We start from the raw sequence: 21,146 nt of genomic DNA, 5'->3' as shown, positions 1-21,146 counted from the left end.
CCATATAACCTTCCTATGAAAGTGTATCTCATTTATCTCCATTTTATAGATGAGAAAACTAAGGCCCCTGGAGTAGTATTAATTTTCCAAGACCACATTGCTCATAAAGGGTACAGCAGGGACCCAAGCTCGACACTCTCACCCTCAAACATTTCCACAAGTGTAGACCAATGGCTGTCAACTGGGGTGGTTTTGCTCACGTACCACTCCCTTGCTCCACGGCATTTGAAACCATCTGGAGACATCTGGGGTAGCCATAGCTGGGAGGGTAGAATGGCACCTAGAGGATGGAGACCACAGATGCTGCTAACCATCCTACAATACACAGGACAGCCCCCCCACCACAACCAATGGTCTGACCCCAAATGTTGTGACTGTGCCAAAGCTGAGAAACCCAGGTTTCTCCTCAGCAAGAAGGAAAATCCCTGCAACGTGGATGCACCTCTACAGGAGTCCCAGGCTGACAATAACCTTCCTGATCTGGTTTCAACCCTGGATGCTTTTACCTGGTGCATCCATCAGGGATTTCAGGGACTCCAGTGAGTTATCACCCTTGAATGCTCGGTTCTGCCTGACAACTCAGAAATCTCCGCCGAGGTGCCTGGTCCTGGGGAAGGCTCAGCAAATGGTTGGGGTTGATAACCAGATACCTAGGAGAGACTTTTCTCTCCCTCCAGGAAGAGCTGTTGGTCAGACACACCCTGGGATCATTCACAAGTGGTCAATAAAGGCTTGGGGAGGGCCAGGTTTTCTAGGCCTTCTCAATGGGGTGGGTGTTTGTGGATACAAAAGAAGCCGGTGAAACTTCTGATATTGGCAGGAAATCAATGCTCCCCACCCTCCACCCCCCCACATCCCCACCATAAACACATGCCCTGTAGCAGGACTTGGCACTCAGGGGCTCCTGGGGTCCCGATTTATCTGCTAAAACCTCCTCTAGCCACCACCGAATAAAGCAACCCCTTGCCACCCAACCACAAGATCACAGTCTGGGAGCCACTCCAAGGGACATCCAGTGACATTAAAACCTCAGCCATCCAGAGCACCAGGCCTGGTGATGAGAAAGAACATTTTATCCTTAAAAGCATCTGAATGCCCATGCTGCTTCTTGCAGAGAAAAGTACAAAATAATCTGCTATTAAAGAACGAGGATGGTTTTGACATTTTTACCAAGCTAATGGTCTACGCAGACAAAATCTCATAAAAGGGCACTCTGTCCTTCTGGATCCACTCAGACATGGCCTGTGAGTGAAGAAACGGGCTCTCCTCCTCAAAGAAATCACTGCTGATCCTCACCCCAGCCTGACACTGCTTCATGGGTTCTTCAAAGAGAGTATTCCCATAGAAACTAAAAGGGAAGAGGAATGTGTCTGGAGGGCATTGTGGGCAGCAGTGGGCTTTGGGCCAAATTTTAAGTTTGAAAATCAAGATTCCCTCTTTTCAAGGGACCGCCAGACTGAGCAGCTACAGTCACCGTGAAAAGAGCGTGCCATATTCAGATTCAGGAAACAAGGATGGTTTCTGTTCAGTTCCTCCATCATCCTTCAGGTGATGCGATTCCCATTTCCCTCTGTGGACCAAACAATTCAGTGGGGTTTCTGCCTTTTAAATATTTCATTATCAACATATCATCCTTTTAGCCTCCAGAAAGCATTTTAACATGGAGATTCTGGCTTAAGACTCTTGTGGGTCTGTCTGTCTCTCTCTCTCTCTTTTCCTTGAAACGGTCTCACTTTGTGACCTACGCTGGAGTGCAGTGGCATGATCACAGCTCACTGCAGCCCAACCTTCCAGGCTCTAGCAATCCTCCCACCTCATCCTTCCAAGTATTTGGGACTACAGGCACACACCACCAAAACTGGCTTTTTTTTTTTTTTTTTTTTTTTTTTTTTTTTTTTGTAGATATGAGGCTTCACCGCGTTGCCCAGGCTGGTCTTAAAACTCCTGGGCTCAAGCGATCCTCCCCCTTCGGCCTCTCAAAGTGCTGGGATTATTGGCTTGAGCCACCATGCCCAGCCAAGAACCTTGTCTCTTGTGATGCACCCCAGAACAAAACAAAAACACCAAGGCATGAGTTTTAGTCCTAAGTCCCATTTATCCACCATACACTATGTGCCAGGAACAACGCTAAATGCTTCTATGGACGAGCATCCCTTAATCTCAGCAGTAACAACCCCAGGCAATGGGGCCTGTTGACAGATCCATTTGCCACTGAAGACAGTAAGGCTCAGAGAGGGTAAGTGGCTTGTGCCATGTCAGCCAGCTAAGGAGGGGCAGAACCAGGATGCAAACCCCAGCCACCTGGCTCCAGACTCGCGTTCCCAAGGTCCCACTATGCTTGGTCACTGCACTGCATTCTAGTATCCTGGTCTTTGGCAGAGTCCACATAAAAGAGGGAGGTAGAGGGAGTGAGAGGGACTTCACGCAATAAAGTTTCCCGGCGTTACACTGCCACCGTAATTGTGTCCCCGACCAGGACCTCTCCCTTCTCATCCTTTCCGTGGTCGGCCCTGGAAAACCTTCCTGAGAACTGTCCTTCTTCTCCTGGGATCTCAGAGAAAATTCACCTGAGTTCAGTGTCCAGGTGACCCAAGCTCTGAATGCGGTAACGTGCACGGGGAGATGAGGATGTCACCATGAGCAAGCCTCCCAGACAGCATCCGGGAGCAACCCCAAGACTGGGCAGGGGGGCTCTGATGCAGCCCACGGCGAGGAGGGCTGCCCGTGCTGCCTAAATGGGTTCAGAATGCAGGCCGCCCTCTCTCCCATGTGGGGCTCATTAACCACGAATCAAATTATTAAGACAAGCTCAGCTGAGCAAATGGTCAAACATAAAAACATGTGGAAGGAACAAAGAGGTCAACCCCATTATCCATCAAAAACCATCAAGGTGGCAGCCCTCACTGAGGGGTACAGCTCCCCAGCGGTCCCTCATCTGCCCTCCAAATCCACTTGCCTCCCCAGTGGAAGGCCACCAAAGCCACACAGGAAGAGCTGGGGTAGGAAAGCAGAAAGTGAACCCCAGGAGGCCAGGCTGGCCACGGAGCCCCATCCCACACACACACACAGGCCCGGTGACTCGGGGGCCCACGTGTGCAGGACACCGGGAGCTCACAGGGACAGCGCCCCGGGGGATGGAAGGAACTTTGCCTCTCTGTCCCTCTCTGTAGGGATGGAAAGAGGAGAGCGATTGCTCGGATGGAAGCCATCTGCCTCCTCTCAACTGTCGCTGCCCAACTAGAAAGGGAAGAAAAACAGGAAGATGCGGGGCAGGTGAGGCGCTGGGCGAGCGCCGCCAGCCCGCAGCCCAGCAGAGCAGGGCTTGGCCAAGCCTGGCGCCAGGGACTTCCCCCCTACCCCCACCACAGGCCCCTCGCCAGGTGAGAGGCACTGACAGAGTCCCAGATAGATGCCCCAGACAGGATGCCCAGAGCAACACCCGCCCCTTCCCCTGCTGGGGGCCCCCAGAACGTGGGGCTCCCCCTCCCCTTTTGGCTAGCCACAGAGTCCAGCGCGTCTCCTGGCCAGCGACGTCGTGGGAGAATCAGGAAGTCGAAGCCCCACAGCCGAGAAGGGGCAGCTGGCGTCTCGGAGGCCGTCACGAGCTGTCACTCCGCGCCCGCCGGAGTTGCCGCTCAATTACCAACTTCAACCCAGGGCCGGCCACGGAGCCTCCCGCCGCCCGTACCCGCGCCCCCGGCACCCCCGGACCCCAGCGCCCGCGTCACTTACTCCTCTGCCGTCGCCACCTGTCTGGGTGCCGGTCTCCTCCCTGCCCGGCCGCGGCGCGTCCTCCCCGTCCTCGCAGTCCTGGGGCTGTGCGCTTCCCCCTCCAGCAACAGCCGCAGCCTCTTCTCCTAGGGAGGGACGTCGTCCCCCTCCCTCCTGGGCGGGCCATCTCTGCCTCGGGACTTGCCAGTGGCTTCGGAGCTGCCGGAAGGGCTGGCCATGGCTCCAGGGGCTCTGCCTGCACTTGGGGAAGAGGAAGGACCCGGCGCGAGCAGCCTCTCGGCTGAGCTGGGCCGTCTGAGCGCGGGCTTGGTGGGTCTGCGCGGCGCGGAGCTGGACATTGGGGCCGGCGCGGGCTCCTCCCCGGGCAGCTCCTGGCTCTCTGGCGCCCTCTGCTGGCCGCTCACGCGCACCGCCGCCACGCGGGTCCCGGGCCTGCGCCGCGCTCACCTGTCCTGGCCCAGGAGGTCGCTGTCCCTTGCCCGTGGCCAGGCCCGCTCTGGCCAGGCCCTGCACCTCCTCCCCGCCCCAGGCAGGTTGCACCCTGATGGTCTCCCTGCCCAAGGAGGAGAGAAAAGAAGGGACGCCCCGAGAGGGTGGACATCGGCCACACCCAGCTTGTCTTTGCTCTTACCCTGTGTCTTGCATGATTTGGAGGTGGTGGGAAAACCGAGGCTGCTCAAAACTCGTGGAGAATTCCGCCTGCAGGAGGACATGAATGCACCTTCGCATTGCCTACCAACAGATCTTTTTTGAGCATCACTGTGGACCAGTCGTGGTGATGGGGGAGGGGATATTGTGGTGAACATGACAGGCATTGCCTTCACCCAGTGGGGCTCAGCGCTGGGTGAGAAGGCGTTGAGAATGGACATTGTCAATTGGGCAAAAGGAGGCCAAGGAGAAGTGCTGGGGGCATGGGAACTGAAAAAGACAGGAGGCTCAGCAGGTCTTGGAGCTGGGAGAGGGACAGCAGCAGCGGCTGTTCCAAAGGAAGCAACAGCTGAGAGAGGTCTCAGAGAGTTGTTCTCAGCCCAGTGGAGGGTGTTCAGGCAGAGGGAACAGCGTGTGCAAAAGCCCAGAGGCTGGGAAAGAAGCAGAAAGAGGACTGTGGGGCTGGAGCGTGGTGGGCAAGGGGCGAGAGGCGTGGTGGGCAGACAGATTGCCTGGGACCCAGCCGAGCAGGGGCAGAGGAGATAGGGGATCCTTGCAGGCCCCCAGCTGGGGCTGAGGCACAGAGACAATGCAGGTGGGCAAAGGGAGGAGACGTGGAGAAATATTTTGGAGGCATGCCCTGATGAATGAGCCCAGGATGAAGCCTTAGTGTCAGTGTGGAGCTCCTTCCTTGGCTGTGTGATGAGCTGAACCTGGGGGTATTTTCTGGACATCGAAGTGCTACACCCAGAGTCCAGGACAGGCTAAGTGAGCACCAGCAGCTCCTGGCCCACCTCAAAAGCAGGAGAGACAGGGGAGACTGGGGAGGCCGGAGAGGAAGGGGAAGCCAGGAAGGCAGGAGAGGCCAGGGAAGCAGAGGAGGCCAGGGAGGCAGTGGAGGCAGGAGAGGCTGGGGAGGCTGTGTCCTTTCCATGATTCTGTCCAGGATCCTAGGCCCTTGTACTCCCTGAGCTTCCCCACCCCAAGCGCTGGAACCATGTTGCACAATGGTCTCCCCACTAAGCTCCTGATGGCGGCCCCTACCATGCTGTGCTCCCTATTTCAACCCTAACAGCTCTCACAGTGGGCAGCACATAGTAGGTGCTCAGGAAACACTGGTGGGAGAGCACATGGGTCTGCTCAGCACCTTCCTCTCTCCTCCAGCTCGCCCCTGTCACGAAATAATTCTGATAACGACACATGGGCTTTGAGACCCTCTTCTATTACTTTCCATATGCTAATCCATCTATACCTCACAGCAGCCCTGGGGGTGGGTGCAATGATGATGCCCATTTTATAGAGGAAGAGACTGAGTTATAAAGAGGGTAAGTGACATAGGCACACTACAGGGGCTGGGGCCAAGTGATCAGAGCACTCAATCCCCAAAGGCAAGGTGGATGCAGTTACCATAAAAGACAGCAGAGTCAAAGCTGCAACCAGAATAGTCCACAGGTGGACACCCCCCTGTGATGTTTTTCCTAATATCCTGGGGGAGAGAGGATGATATCACTCCCGATATCGCAGGGGATGTAAACCACCCCTGTTATATTACTCCTAATATCCAGGCGGAGAGAGGAAGATATTACTCCCAATATCGCAGCAGGTGCACAACCCCCGTGATTTGCTTTTTAACATCCAGGGGGCAGAGGATGATATTATTCCCCACGTTGCAGGGAGCGTACACACCCATGTGATACTATTCCTACTATCCAGAGGGTGACAGGTTGATATTACTCCCAATATCGCAGGGGATGAACACATCCCTGTGAAACTCTTCCCCACATCCAGAGGGAGAGAGGATGATGTCACTCCTACTACTGCAGGGAGTGTACACAGCCCTGTGATACTCTTCCTAATCTCCAGAGCGAGAGAGGATGATATTACTCCCAATACCGCAGGGGGTGTACAAAACCCTGTGATATTGTTCCTAATATCCAGAGTGAAAGAGGATGATATGACTCTCAATATCGCAGAGGGTGTACACCCCTCCTGTAATATTGTTCTTCATACCCTGGGAGGGAGAGGATAAGATTACATTGAATATCTCAGGGAATGTACACCCTCCCCCTCTGATACACTTCCTCATATCCAGGGGAAGAGAGGATAATTTGACACCCAATATCGCAGAGGCAGTACACCCCACCTGTGATATTGTTCCTAATATGCAAGGGGGTAGAGGATGATACTACTCCCAATATCGCAGGGGTGTTCACATCCCCAGTTACATTTTTCCTAATATCTAGGGGAGAGACAATTAGATGACAGCAAGTGTCACAGGGTCTGTACATCCCTTCCTGACATTGTTCCTAATATCCAGGGGGGAAGAGGATATCAAATATCAAAGGGGGTGTACAAGCCCCCTCACGATATTGTTCTTAACATTCATGAGGGGAGACGACGATATTACTCCAAATATCGAGGGGGTTTTTCACACCCCCTGTGATATAGTTGCTAATATCCACGGGGGGAGAAAATAATAGTACTTCCAATATTGCAGGTGGCGTATACCCCACCTGAAATATTGCACTGAATACCCAAAGAGGGAGAGGATGGTATTAATGCCAATATCGAAGTGTGTGTACACGCCCCTTGTGATATGGTTTGTAATATCCAGGGGGCGGGAAGATGACATTAGTCCCAACATCACAGAGGGTGTACACTATCCCTGTGATGTTGTCCCTAACTTCCAGAGGGGAGAGGATGATATCAATCCCAATATCTCAGAAGTTGTACATCCCCTGTGATATTGTTCTTCATATCCAAGGAGGCACAGGATGACATTATATCGAATTTCACGACAGACGTACACACGCACTGTGGTATTGTTCCTAATATCCAAGAAGAGGGAGGATGATATTACTCCCAATAAAGCAGTGGGTGTACATCACCCCTGTGTTACTGTCTCTAATATATGGGGGCGGTGGAGGCGGGGGGGGAGAGGTTAACATACCCTCCAATTGGGCAGGTGGTTTGACGCCCCTTGTGTTATTGTTTTTAATAACCAGCGGAGAAGACAATAATGCTATTTTTGATAGTCTGATTAATCCGCTCCACCTTTCCAGAACTCTGAGGCCAGTAGGCAGCATGCAGTTTCCGTGTGATCCCCAGTACCTTTGCCGTCTTCTGTACCAAGTCAGCCACAAATGCAGGCCCGTTATCTCAGCTGATCCATAAGGGCAGTCCAAATCTGGGAATAAGATCTCGAAGAAGCACACGGGTTACTTCATGAGTTTTCTCAGTTCGTGTCGGATAAGCCTCCACCCACCCAGAGTAGGTAGACCTAAGAACTGGTAAATACTTGTTACCTCTACACTTTGGCATCTCTGTGAAGTCTACCTGGAGACCTTCAAAGGGGGCTGCTCCATAAGCTCATATGCCGGGCGGAACGGCTGGACCTTGACTCCCATCATGCTGTCGGCAGGTAACACACAGCTGGGTCACCGTTTTGGCAAGAGCTGACAAATGCAAGATGTAGAAATACCAGCCTAACAACTTTTCCAGTGAGTCCTGACCTAGATGGGTGGTTTCCTGCACAGCCAGTACAACTGCAGCTCCTAGCAGCTGTGGCACAGCTACTCTCCCATCTGGTAACCGAATCCATCCTTCCTCCATCACTTGTCCTTCCCTCTACCTGGAGAAAGTCCTTTTCTTCTTTAGAAGAAGTAGGTACAAGATCAGGTGCTTGAGGGAGCAGAGGGGCTGTGACTGATGCCCGGAAGGGGGCAGATGCTCCTTTTTGAGCCTCTGAGTCAGCGTGGGAATTCCCCAAGCCCACCAAGTTGGAGGCTCGCTGGTGTCCTCTGCAATGCATAACTGCCACCTTGTGGGGTTTCCATACTGCTTCAAATCATTGCAAGATTTCTGGTTGATATTTTATGTCTTTTCCCCCAGAGTTCAATAGGCCCTTCTCTTTCTAGAATGCTCCATGCACTTGAAGGGTTAAAAAGGCATACCGAGAATCAGTGTAAATGTTGACAGTCTTACCTTCACGGAGTTCTAAGGCCCAAATGAAAGCAATCAGTTCAGCTTTCTGGGCTGAAGTGCCCTGGAGCAAAGATCTGGTTTCAACAACAGTGTCCAGGGTTACCACTGCATACCCTGCACCTCTCTCTCCTTGTGGGTTGATGAAGCTGCTCCCATCCACGTATAGTTCCCAGTCTACGGATGGCCGAAGGCTGGTCCGGGAGGTCAGGTCTGCTAGAATCAACTGAGTCCAACACTTCTACACAATCAGGCTCGACAGGGCTCTCTGATACCGGGAGCAAGGTGGCAGGGTTTAGGGTGTTCCAAACTTCAGTGGTTCTACGGGGATTTTCACAGAACAAACTTTGGTACTTGGTGAGTCCAGCGTTGGTTAGCCAATGATGTCCTTTATATTCATGAAAGTCACCACAGCATGGGGGGCCTGTATGTTCAGGTTTTGCCCAGGAGTCAGGTTATTTGCTTCTTGTACTAGCAGGGCAGTTGCTGCCAAGGCCCTCAAACATGGGGGCCATCCTTTAGGAGCCCCGTCTAGTTGTTTAGAGAGGTAGGCCACCGGCCTCAGCCAGGGCCACATAGTTTGGGTTAAAACTCCAACTTCCATCTTTTCTCTCTCCGACACATACAATGGAAAAGGCTTTGTCAGAACGGGTAGCCCCAGGGCTGGGGCTGACATAAGTTTTTTCCTTTAACTCATGAAAGGCTTGCTGTTGTTGGGATCCCCATTCAAAAGGTTCCCAGTCCCCGCCCCCTTGTGACCTCATACAAAGTCTTGGCTAATACTGCAAAGTTTGAGATCCGTGGTCTACAAAACCCCACAGCTCTTAAGAATTCTCTGACCTGCCTTCTGCTCTTAGGCTCTGCTAGATTGCAAATGACCTGCTTTCTTTCTGATCCCAGGCTGTGTTCCCCGTGTCAGATAGTAAATCCTAAGGAACTTACCTGCTGTCAGCAGATCCGAGCTTTTCTCTTGGACACCTTATAGCCACAGTCCTCCAGGTGCCGGAGTAGGGCATCCGTTCCCTTGGTGCACCCGACTGCCGTGGGGTGTCCCAGCAAAAGGTCATCAACGTACTGGAGCGAAATGTAGCCTAGGTCTCTGGTGGGAAACTTCTGGATGTCTTAAGCCAATGCCTCCCCGAAGATGGTGGGGGAGTGCTTGAACCCTTGGGGAAGCCCAGTCCAAGTGTACTGAGTAGTGACACCTGACTCTGGATCTTCCCACTGAAAGGCAAACAGCTTCTGGCTCTCAGGGGCTAATCTGAAGCTAAAGAAAGCATCTTTTAGGTCCAAGCAGGTGAAGCAGCTGTCCTCAGCTGGCAGCAACCCCAGCAATGTGTACAGGTTAGGTACTGCTGGATGTAAAGTCAGTGTAGCTTGATGAAGTAAGCGCAAATCCTGTACCAGCCTGTAGTCCTTGGTCCATGGCTTGGGAACAGGCGGGAGGGGAGTGTTCCATGGAGACTGACAAGGAACTCTGATTCCAAAAGTTCTTAGGTGCTTGAGATGGACCTGGATCCCTTGAAGAGCTTCTCTGGGGGACCGGGTCCTGTTTTTCCCTCACAGGCTGGGCCCCAGGCTTCACTTCTATGAGTACAGGGGGTTGGTTGACTGCCAACCCTGGAGGGTTGTCTTCCACCCATACTCTTGGCCACCGCTTAGCCAGAGCTGGTCTTATCTCTTGGCCCGGCTCAGTTAAGAAAAGTCTCCGTTCCTCCTCTTGGGGGACCATAAGGGTCATAATGACTCCCAATCTGAGCAACTTTAGCAGCAAAGAGCCATGCTCTATACAAGAGATAGTGGCTCTCAGCTTGCTAAGCAAGTCCCTTCCCAACAAGGGCAAGGGACAGTCAGGCATGTACAAAAACTGATGAATGACTTTATGTCCTCCTACAGCACAAGTTCGGGGCAAGCAGAAAGCTTGCTTTGCTGAAACCCCCGTGGCTCTGATGATGTCAATAGTCTTTTTGGATAATGGGGTGACCGGGGCGGTTACTAGCGATTGGTCAGCACCGGTATCTACAAGAAAAGCAATTTCTCTATCCCAGACTGTCCTTCTGACCAGAGGCTCTTTGGGGACACTCGAGCCTGGTCTCCCTCAGTCCAATAACCCTTCTGCCAGGTTGAGCAGGGCCCCTTCCTCCTTGTCCCAGGCCTCCTGCTCTGAGTCACCTTGTTTTCTTTTGAGCTGAGGACATTTGTTCTTCCACTGTCCTGTTTCTTTAAAATAAGCACACTGGTTACACTGCAAACTCTGACAGCCAAGCAGAGTTTCTTTCCCAGAGCCCCCTTTCCCTTGCCTCTCTCGGGGTGCCCCTCTGATTGCTGCAGCTAACAAACAGGTCAGTGTTTCTCCAGGCCTGATGTTCATTCTCTTTGCAGTTTTCCTTACGGCTTACTGCATCCCTGTTTACAAACATCTGGTTAGCTATTCTAATCATTGTGATGTATTCATCCCTGCAAGCCCAGCCTGTTTCTGCAGTTTTCTTCTCATGTCTTCTGTGCTTTCATGGACTAAAGCCATGTTAATCATGCGCTGATTTTCAGGGCTCTGGGGATCAAAGGGAGTATACACACGATAGGCCTGACACGGTCTCTCATAGAATTGTGCTGGACTTTCTTCTTTTCCCTGAATGACCTCAGAGACCTTGTGAACGTTTGTGGCCTTCTGAGCTCCCCTCTGTAATCCTTCCAAGGGAGCTTCCCTGTCTCGGTTTAGCCTTTGCATATCCCCTCTTTCATGTGGGTTCTACTGGGGTTCGGTTCCTGGTAACTGGGTCCTTATGTGCTCTCAGGGCTTTTGATAATCAGCTGGTGCATGTTCCTCTAGCCACTTAGTTGCTGCTTGGAGAACTCTCCGCCTTTCATCTCTGTTCAAGAGGAACATGAGCAATGGGTGGCAATCAGCCCAGGTGGGGTTGTGGGTCTGGATAACAGTTTGGAGCAAATCAATCAGAGCTTGTGGCTTTTCGGTATAGGACAGGGTATTATTTTTCCAGTTGAGAAGGTCAGCAGAGGTGAAGGGCTGGTACCCAAAAACACGCCTCTCCACCACATGACCATCCTCATCTATCGCAGTATACCGCTGCTCTCTCAGGGGCATTTGGATCCCCGTTTTGGGTGGTAAATGAGCTGCCAAGGGAGGGGTTTCTCCCGAGTCCTTGTCTACTCTAGGTGGCCTAGGGATACGCTTGTCTTGCGGAGGCATAAGCACTGTGGGCTCTAGAGTGGGGAGCCTCTTTCCCTGCTAAGGGGAGGGCACCACTGGGATCTCTGGTGCCATCTCCTGCAATGCATCTTTTGATGCTGGGTGGAATAGAGCTTTAGGAGTTGATTTCCCTGGGGGGGTGGGGTGGGATCGTTCCTTAGCTATCTGTCCCTTTGCTACTAATATTTCTGCTGCCTGCCCTCTTAGCCACTGTGGGGGGGTCTAGCACCAGCTGTCACCAAGTGTCTATGTATACAAACTGGTCTAGGTATCCTTTACCAGTTACCTTGTGCCACACCTTAGAAGCAAGGGACCTGTCCAGGCTTCCTTCTGATGGCCGACCCACTTCTAATGCTGGGCAATCTATTTTCCCCAAGGTTCAAAGTTCCCCTGATGGTATAGTGGTTGGGATTCGGTGCTTTTACTGCCACTGCCCGCGTTCGATTCCCGATCAGAGCACTAAAAAATAAAGTAGGACAAGCCGTGGACGAAGTTCCTCAGACAGCAGATTCAAGAAAGAAGAGGTTTTTTTACTCGGCCGGGAGCATCGACAGACTCACATCTTAAGAACCCAGCTCCTCCAAGGAAGACAGAGTTTCTGGCCTGTTTAAGGGCTTACAACTCCAAGGGGTTCCATGTGAAAGGGCCGTGATGGATTCAGAGCACATGTGCTTAGGGTTAATCTAAGGGGTGGTTAATCTTTTCACCTCAGGCCGGCTCATCAGTGCCACCGGCTGGTCTTGCCACCGACTTCATTCCTGTTGTTTTCCCACTTATACTTCCTCCTCCTATTCAGAGACAGGAGACAGTAGAGAAATGGCTTCTCTCCTCAGGGCCACAGGATGATATGACTCCCAGTATCACAGGGGGTGTACACAGCCCTGTGATATTCTTCCTAATATCCAGAGCGAAAGAGGATGATATGACTCCCAATATCGCAGGGGGTGTACACCCCTCCTGTAATATTGTTCTTCATACCCTGGGAGGGAGAGCATAAGATTACATTGAATATCGCAGGGAATGTGCACCCTCCCCCTCTGATACACTTCCTAATATCCAGGGGAAGACAGGAGAGTTTTACTCCCAATATCGCAGAGGCAGTACAACCCCCCACCCCCGTGATATTGTTCTAATATCCAAGAAGGGAGAGGATGATCCTTCTCCCAATCAAGCAGTGGGTGTACATTACCCCTGTGTTATTGTCTCTAATATCCGAGGGCGAAGAGGATAACATGCCCTCAAATTTGGCAGGTGGTTTGACGCCCCTTGTGGTATTGTTTTTCATATCCAGCGGGGAAGACAATAATAGTACTCTCAATATCACAAGAAATGTACATCCCCCTGTGATATTGCTACTAATATCCAGGGGTAGAGAGAATGATGTTACTCCCAGTATCGTCAAAGTGTCCACCCCCCTCTTTGCTATTGTTCTTAATATATGGAAGGCAAGTATGATATGACTCTCAATATGGAAGGAGGAATACACACCCCTGTGATATTGTTCCCAGTATGCAGTGGAGGAGAGAACGCTATTACCCCCAGTATCGCAGGAGGTGTACACCCCTCTGTGATCTTGTTCATAAGGTTCAATCGAAAAGATGATCTTACTGGAAATATGGTAAATACACTGTGTGTCCTCAGTGACTGCTAACATGCAGGGGGGATGGGGGTTGATATCACTCTGCCCATCAGCGGAGGGTGTCCACGCCCCTGCGATGTGGCTCCTAATATCCATGGGGAAGGGGGCTAGATATTACTCTCCGCATCACTGGGGGTGTCCACCCCCCTGCGATGTGGCTCGTAATATCAGGGGTGGGGGGTGATATTTCTCCCCGCATCGTGGGGGTCGCCCGCCCCCGTGTGATGTGTATCGTAATAGCAAGGGAAGGAGAGGGGGATGACATTACTCCCCGCATCGTGGCGGAGTCTATCACAGATCAGGATACTATCCACAACCTGGGATATGGGGAGTACACCCTCTGTGATATTGGGAGTAATATCATACTCTTCCCCCCTGAATATTAGGAACAATATCATGGACGGGGTGTTCACCCCCTGCCTTATTGTGAGTCATGTCATTTTCTCTACCCCTGGACATTAGGAACAATGTCACAGGGGTGGTGTACAACCCCTGCGAAATTGGGAGGTATATCTTCCTCTCCACCTTTGGATATTAGGGACAATATCACAGGGGAGGTCTACACCTTCCGGATTATTGGGATTAATAACGTCCTCTCCCCGCCTGGGTATTAGCAACAAGATCACAGATATTATGTGGAATGGGGCAAAATTACTTATCGCAATTAATAATATCAATTTTAATATCAATATTACCTATAGCAATTAATACAATCAATTTTAATATGAATATTACTTATCGCAATTAATATCATTATCGAAATTAATAATTAATATTATTATCGCAATTAATAATATTCACTAATATCCATTTTAATATCGATATTACTTGTCGCAATTAATAATATAAATTTCAATATCAATATTACTTATCGCAATTAATTAATATTATTATTATCGCAATTAATAAATAATAAATAATATCCATTTCAATATCAATATTACTTATCGCAATTAATAATTAATAATCAATAATATCCATTTTAATATCAATATTACTTATCGCAATTAACATCCATTATTAATTGATACTAATAATTATCGACATTAATAACTGATAATATAATTTTTAACATCAATACCAATAATAATGATAATTAATGTTAGTTATACGAATGATAACAATAAATGATTAACATTACTGATTAATAATGCCTGATATTAATAACTGATATTGATCTTATTCATTAGAAAACAGTAATATTAGCTCCTAATAAATAATATTAATATTTTGAACACTTTTTATCAGCAATTTGTTATTAATATTAATATTGGTAATTCATATTCATGTGACTAATAAATGAGGAATAATGAATATGAATATTACGCCTAATACCTCAGTGGGTGTACACCCACCTGTGATATTGCTCCTAATGTCCAGGGAGGGAGAGAGCATGATATTACGTTCAATATCGCAGTAGGTGTACACCCAGCCGGTGATATTGATCCGAATATAATCTCCAGGGGGTGGAGTATGACGTCACTCCCAATAGAGCAGTGGGTGTACATCCACCCGGTGAAATTGCTCCTAATATTCACGGAAGAAGACAATGCTATGACTCCCAGTATCGCAGAAAGTGTACACCCCTTCTGTGATATTGTTCCTAATATCCGGACGGGTAGAGGGTGATTTTACTCGCAATATTGCAGGCTGTGTACACCCACCCTCTGATATGGTTCCTAGTAGCCAGGAAGGGAGAGGAAGATATGACTTCCCATACAGCAGGAGGTGTACACCCATTCTGGGATATTATTCCTAATATCCATGGAGAGGAGAGGCTGATTTTACTCCCAATATCGCAGGGGGTGTACATCCAGTCTGTGACACTGTTCTTAATATTCAAAGGCGGAGAAGTTGATATTACTCCCAATATCACAGAAAGTGTACAAACCCGTGTGATATTGTTGCTACTATCCAGAAGAAGAGAAGATGATATTACCTCCCATATCGCAGGAGGTGTACACCCACTCTGCGATATTTTTTCTCATGTGCAGCGTGGGAGAGCATAACATTCTTCTTAACAGCACAGGGTGTGTACAGCCCCCCTGTGATATGGTCCTTCATATTCCAAGGCAGAGAGGATGATCTTACTGCCGATACCGCAGAAAGTGTACACCACCCCAGTGACATTGCTCCCATGATCCAGGAGAGAAGATGATGCTACTATCAATATCGCACGGGGTGGACACGCCCCCAGTGATATGGTTCATAATTTCAACGTGGGAGAGGACGATACTACACCCAATGCCGCTGGGGGTAGAAAGACTCCTGTGATACTGTTCTTAATATCCAGGGGGAAGAGGATGCTATTACTACAAATAGTGAAGAGGATGTACACCGGTCTGTGATCTAGTTGGTCATTTCCAGAGGCAGAGAAGATATTATTGACAATAACGTCAACACGCTGTGTGACCACCGTGGCTCGTAATATGCAGGGGGGGAGAGGGGGGCGATATTACTCCCCGCATTGTGGGGGGCGCCCTCACCCCCCTGTGATGTGGCTGGTAATAGCCCGGGGGGGAGAGGGGGAGATATTACTCCCCGCATCGCGGGGGGCGCCCTCTGAGCAGCTTCAGCCTCAGAGACTAAACCAGATATATTAGAGTTTGGAGTCTGCACTTCAGGGTGTGTGTGCATGCGTGCACCTGTGCATATGTTTGTATGTTTATATTGTGCAGGTATGTGCACGCCTGTGTGGTGAGTGGAGTGTGTTGTGAGGTGGAAACTGGGGATGGATGTGTTATAGACGTGCATGTGCATGTCTCTGGGTCTCAGTGCCTGTGTGCAGGGAGTGGGGACTGTGTGATATAAATGACAGAAAACATGAAAGGAAGAACCAGATCTTGAATGGCCAACAGATGGCCAGTTATGATCTCTTTATTCTGCTCTATTAGAACCTGTGAGGTATGCTTCCTGTGAGCAGACACAGTCCTCCTCTGGGCTGCTCTGATCTGATTTCCCATACCCCCAAACCGAGCACTGTGCCCAATATGCTCCTCCATCTTCCTGCAGGTCACCAGGTGAGAGGCACCTGCAGTTGCAGACCTGCATGTTGCCACTGAGTATCACTCTCGGTCCTGTATCCTCAGCAACACCTGTTACAGGCTCAGCTGTCCTTGTGCTTTGTTAATTGAGACCCAAATCAGGACAAGATTCCATTTGAAAACCTGGAAACGAACAATTTAGTCTCTCTTCCTTGTGCTTTATCTTCTTTCTATCTCCAAAAATGAGTTTTCACAGTAAGCTCAATGTATTTGGGCCATGTAGTCCCCCCTTTTCTTTCCCTTATTTTTTTCTTTACCTTTTTTTCTTACCTTTTTGTTTCTATTGCCCTGGTCATTTTCATAGAGATGTCAGCTCTGCACTTTCTACCCTGAGGAGCTGGATCTCAGGGTAGAAAGATCTACTTGTCCAGGTCACTCAGGGCCAGGACAAAAACAGGATTTCCATCCATAATATGAACATTCACTCTTAGAATGTATGTACTCCCCTGATGGATGACTTAATTATTTAACATAGGAATGAACTTGACTGTGTTACAAAGTAGTGTGCAAGACAATTGGCCTGGAAGAAAATAAGATAGCAACAGAATCCAGTTTTATAATAGAGGTTTTGTATTCCAGGATATTCCAGGGGACAAATGATGGTTAGACATGACCATATTTATTGCTGGTAACAGTCAAGCAGATGGGAGACAGGGAGAGAGATAAGGGCCTTCATGAACATGAGGACCTCTGGCTCCTCCTGGTGGGCACCTACAGCCCAGTTTTGCACTATTGGATGAACCTTCCTCACTTGTTCAGAGGCTGCTGGACACCAATTGCAAGAGCATAGCTGTGGGGACATCCTATGTATCCACATGTATCCACAAACGTAGTGCTTCTTTAAGAAAGGGCAATGAGCTACCCATCCTCTTTAAAAAAAAAGGCACTACTTTTGTGGATACATGGGATATGTGTGGTTATTCCTTTATTTGTTCATTCCTGGAGAACCGTGGAGATTAGTGCCTGTCAGGACTTAGTACCTGGGTGTTGCATCTTGAAAATGGCTGGGAAAGAGCCTTGCTAGACAGGGGTATTGACCAGCTCTGGAAAACGGGTGCTTAGAGGCAGCACAGAGCCCAGTATCAGTGGGAGCTCAGTTACAAGGGGGCTGAGGAAGCCCAGATGAGAAGCCAGTGTATATTGCACCAGGGTGCTGGCAGTGCAGGGGATAAGAAATGGCTCCATTCAAAATTTATGTTGAAGGTACAGAGGCAACAGAAGTTGCTGATGTAAGAATATGGAATATTACGATATCTGAAGAATATTTTTATTTTTTTCCCTGCACAACTGCAGAGACACTGGTGCCATTTTCTGAAATGACAACACCTGTATGTGTGTGTGGTGCCTGCAAGCTGGGGAGATGTACAGTGAAGAGTTTAGTTTTGGACGCTAGGGGTGAGGTATCTGTTGGAGATTCTAGCAGACATAACAGGAAATGTGTTCCGGAGTCTGGAGTTCAGCGGGGTGGTTGGAGCTGAAGATATAAATGCAGGAATCATTCTGAAATTGACAGCATTTAGCACTATACATTTGGAAAAGATTTCTTGGAGAATGAGTATTCTAAGAGAAGATTAAAATTTCAGTAATATTGGGTGATTGCCTGAATGAACTACATGAAATTTGAATAATATTGGGTGATTGCCTGAATGAATTACATGGACTTTGGGGTTAAAAATTTGATAATCAAAGGCACCATAGAGCCTGGAGAAACTTTGACAGGCTGTTTCTGAAAGCAGCTTAGGCTAACAAAGCTTTAAGTGGCTGTTATTTGTTGCCTAGTTGTCTGCTCGTGCCTGCGGGATGAACTGCATACATTAATCTTTCAAGGGTTTCAAGGTCTTGCACCCAAGACCCCTTGGAGAGACTCTATTGCCCCCAATTTAGAGTTGAAAGACAGAGGCCATGATAGGTGAAGTCATGCACTAATGATCCCACAGCTAGTTGATGGCACCACTGAGACTGCAGCTCCCAACAGACAGCACATTGTCCTGCTGTCTTACCCAAAGCCCATAATGCAGTTTTCATTCCTGCAAAGGGGACAGCTACATCTGGGTCCTCTGTCCCAGGCTGCTGCAAGGCTAGGACCTGGTGAGCTTTCTCCAAGAGGCTCCAGAGAAGGACAAGGAGAAAGGCTCTCAGGGCTGTGAGCCTCCTAGAGGTCAATGTCTCTCAAGGGACCGAAGGAGCCTGAGGACCAAGGGGAGTAAAAAGACCCCAGCTCTGTGCTATCTGGAGGAAGCAGCATCCCAGGGCAATGAGCTACCCCAAACCTGCGTGGCTGTGGGATAGAGGTATCCTTTGGGTTGATGGTTCAGACCTTTGATGATTCTCCAATCCAGCAGCTGCACTGAAACACCTGCTCTTCATGTTCATGAAGGCCCCTATCACTCTCCCTGTCTCCCATCTGCTTGACTGTTACCAGTAATAAACACACATCTAAGCATTGTTTGTCCCCTGGAATATCCTGGAATACAAAACCTCTATTATAAAACCAGATTCTGTTGCTATCTGAAGATTTTCTTTCAGGCCAATTCCCTTGCCCTCTAGTTTTTAGCACAGTTAAATTAATTTTTATGTTAAATAATTAAATCATCGCCCAGGGAGTACATGCCTTCTAAGAGTGAATGTCCATATTATGGATGGAAATTAAGAGTGAATGTCCATATTGTGGATAGAAATCCTGTTTTTGTCCCAGCGCTGAGTATAGGAGAGGCAAGATTGGACTCAGAATAAAGGACAAGAAAAATAGTTTTTCAGATTATTTTAAATGACAGCACGTTTGAAGTCAAGGGGACAATAGATAATGGGCACTTTGCTACAGTTAAAGAAAAAAGGGAACAGGAGAGGCATTTTATTCTAAATGATTATTTACAAACGCATTAAGAAACTAAAATTATTTTCCATAATGTCAGTGCCGTTTTCTTTTTCTTTCTTTCTTTCTTTTTTTTTTTTTTTTTTTTTTGGTGGGCGGGGGGGATGGAGTCTCGCTTTGTTGCCCAGGCTGGAGTGCACTGGCACAATCTCAGCTCCCTGCAACCTCTGCTGTCCAGGTTCAAGAGATTCTCGTGTCTCATCCTCCAGAATAGCTGGGACTATAGGCATCCGCTGCCACATCCAGATAATTTTTGTATTTTTAGTAGAGATGGAGTTTCACCATGTTGGCAAGGCTGGTCTCCACCTCCTAACTTCAAATGATCTGACCGCCTTGGCCTCCCAAAGTGCTGGGATTACAGGCATGAGCCATTGCGCCCAGCCCAGTGGAGTTCTCTAGAAACACTTCTGCCAGAGATAATGAGAAACTTGACTGGCAACAGAGTTGTGTCTAAGGCTGAGCAATGGGCTGCTGACGAGGGCCTGGTCCTGGGAAGATGGGCCACCGGGCATCTTCTGGCTTGGCCAGTGCTCAGCTCTGCCTGTCACACCACAGGGCCTGGACAGTGGTTTTTAAGCCACCCATATATCTTTCCAGATTTTCTGCTCACCCAATTAATTTTGGGGTCAGAGAAGGATGAAGAGAGACTGAAGATATCAATTTCTCCAATTAATAAGGACTCTGGGCGATCAAACACATGAGAGAATTCATGGAGAAAGGTTAGAACTGGAATAAAAATGTCCCACATTGTTTCTTCAGTCATTGCTAGAGATTCAGAGAGACAATGCCAGAGAGACGGAGGCTAGGAAACAACTGTGGAACGCTATCTACAAACTCAGCAATGTCCAGTGACAAATAGAGAAGCAGTACAAATACAGATGGTTTAAAACCTGGTGCTAAATGGCCACCAGGGCAAAACAAGGGCCATGAAACCTGGAATCACTGATGCAGGAAATTAGTCCCTCCCAGTCTCCCTGTTAATTCACGAATTCAAATAAATATTATAGATATTACAGATTTAATTCAGATCCTCTCATTTTCATAAAGCAGAATAAGTGGGAGATAAACTCTATCAGTTTCTCTGCAAAGAAAGAAAAAACTGAAACACATATCAAACACCCCAACCTCTCCACTGTATTCTAAAGGTCTGGCTTCTCTCCCACTCTCTCAAGGCAATAGCATGACTTGACACTTTCTAATTTTGTAGGAGGCACTAATAATGAAGACAGGAGTTTGGACTGGCACAAAGGTTTAGAAGCCCACACAATCTCATTTATAATAGCACTCAAAAATAAAATTCTTAGAAGTAATTTTAACCAAAAAAGTGAAAGATCTGTACACTGAAAACTATAAATATTGATGAATAAAGTAACAAGTAAATGGAAAGATATCTTGAGTTCATGGATTGGAAGAATTAATATTATTAAAATGTCTACACTACCCAAAGTGATCTGTAGATCCCCATCAAAATTCCAATGCAATTTTTCACAGGAATTAAAAAAATACTAAAATTGGCATGAAATCAGAAATGACCCCGAATAGCCAAAGCAATCTTGAGCAAAAATAACAAAGATAGAGGCATCATGCTCTCTGATTTTAAAATGTATCATAAAGTTATTGGAAGCAAAACAGCATGGTCTGGTGTAAAAGCAGACACAATAACCAAAGGAAAGGAGTAGAAAGCCCAAAACTATATCCAGGTATTTATGATTACTTGATCTTCAACAAAGATGCCAAGAACACACAATGGGGAAAGGACAGTCTCTTCACTAAAAGGGGTAAGGAAAACTAGATATCCACCAGCAGAAGAATGAAATTGGACACTTATCCCACACTATACACAAAACTCAACTCAAAATGGATTAAAGACTTACATAAAAGACCCGAAATTGTAAATCTACTAGAAGAAAACATAGAGGGAAATCTTTATGACATTTCTCTGGGCAATTATTTCTACAACAGGACTCCAAAAGCAAAGACAACAAAATCAAAAATAGACCAAGGAGGTTACATCAACTAAAA

The 21,146-nt window shown here is 48.3% G+C and overlaps 1 pseudogene; it reads right to left on the bottom strand.

Annotated features, from left to right (window-relative positions):
* Positions 1–12,629, bottom strand: part of LOC129135846 (spidroin-2-like) — a 111,402-nt pseudogene extending 98,773 nt beyond the window's left edge.
* Between the last annotated feature and the right edge of the window lie 8,517 nt (positions 12,630–21,146).

This window comes from Pan troglodytes, chromosome 7, assembly GCF_028858775.2.
Source record: "Pan troglodytes isolate AG18354 chromosome 7, NHGRI_mPanTro3-v2.0_pri, whole genome shotgun sequence".
Taxonomy (NCBI): Eukaryota; Metazoa; Chordata; class Mammalia; order Primates; family Hominidae; genus Pan; species Pan troglodytes.
Note: the sequence above shows the minus strand (reverse complement) of the source record. Positions and strands in the feature narration are given on the sequence as shown.